Raw genomic sequence first — 1,446 nt, 5'->3', positions numbered from 1 at the left:
TCTTGGGTCACAATCAAACGAGCACTCTTGACATACTGCATCTTGCATGGAGGTGAGATCAATCTTGCACAACTCATAGCCGACATTATTCAAGAAATGGCCGATAGCACAAGCAAGTCAAAAGGTCTTGGACATCCAAGCACCATCCTACGGCTATGTAACAGAGCTAATGTAATCTTTGAAGATGAGGACACAACAAAGGTGAAAGTAGGAAAGGGAATTACTAAGAAGAGTATGGAGGGAATTAATGAAGAAGAAGATCAAGAAGGGGTAGTAGCTCCTAGACAAAGGAGAGCACAAAGAGAGGAAGGATGAAATCAAGCTTATGAGGCTATTGATATGAGCCAATTGCAAAGATCAATTGAAGAATTATCTCAGAAACTTATGCAGGCTCAACAAGGTCAAAACCAACTTATGCAGGCCGAACAAGGCCAAAATCAAGAGGGCCGAGAGAAATATCTAGAGCCCCATCCTGAATTCATGGAGCAATTCTTGAAAGAAAAAGAAGCACGAGAAGCTTGGCAGCATCAAATGGAGGAGAAACAAGAGAGATGGCAACAACAAATGATGACTCAGCAGCAAGAATTTCAAGCACAGATCCTTGAAGGGCAGAAAGAGCAATACAAAGAATTCAAGGAATCATATGATAAGCTGTATTTCAGTCAAGCTAAAGCATCGGAGTATAGTCACAACCTGTATCAATGGAAGAATGTTCATCATACCTTGGGAGAAGTCAGACACGTACAAAGAATGGAGTATGATGAAAACATGCAAGCAAGGTTGGAGTACTTGACCCACAATTTGCCAACACTCAATCCTGAGATCAAGCCATTTGAGCAATGCCCTGAATTCCTAGCCAAACAACAAGCAAAATCTCGTCAATACACTGAGTCAACCTTTAACACATTGGAAACTTTTGGGCTCAAAGGACTCATAGATTCTGTTTGGGCTAGAAGATGTCCTGGAGAAGAGATCCAAGATTACTCCAAGACAGGGAAGAGAAAGAAGAAGAAGGGAGAATCAAGCAGCAACCATGACCATTAGAAGGTGGCAAAGTTCTTTCATACTTCCTCTTTCATGTTTCTAATAAAGAGATGCATGTCTGAAACATGATATGCCTCCATTTGTTATTTCCTTTACTTTATGCATTTTCTGTTCTTTGCTTTTCATTTTAAAGTTAGTTAATAAATAGCTAGAAAAATGATAAATCTGCTTAGTGCTTGTATCCATCACTTAGCTTTAAATATTGCTTTGTTTCCCAATTGCTTAAATAAAAGAGTTTGGTTTGAAGTGAAAAGTAAAATATCCAATGTTGCTTGAAGTATGAATGGAAGTTGGTGGTGGCACATGTGTTTGATTAAATGTATAACTCATGAAATAAGTGCTGCATAATATCATTCTCATTCAATTGTGAGTTAGCTTGCTGTCATAAAAACTCATATCAAG

This window comes from Arachis duranensis, chromosome 6 (genome assembly GCF_000817695.3).
Source record: "Arachis duranensis cultivar V14167 chromosome 6, aradu.V14167.gnm2.J7QH, whole genome shotgun sequence".
Lineage (NCBI taxonomy): Eukaryota > Viridiplantae > Streptophyta > Magnoliopsida > Fabales > Fabaceae > Arachis > Arachis duranensis.
The sequence above is the reverse complement of the archived record's forward strand: the minus strand, read 5'-3'. Positions refer to the sequence as shown.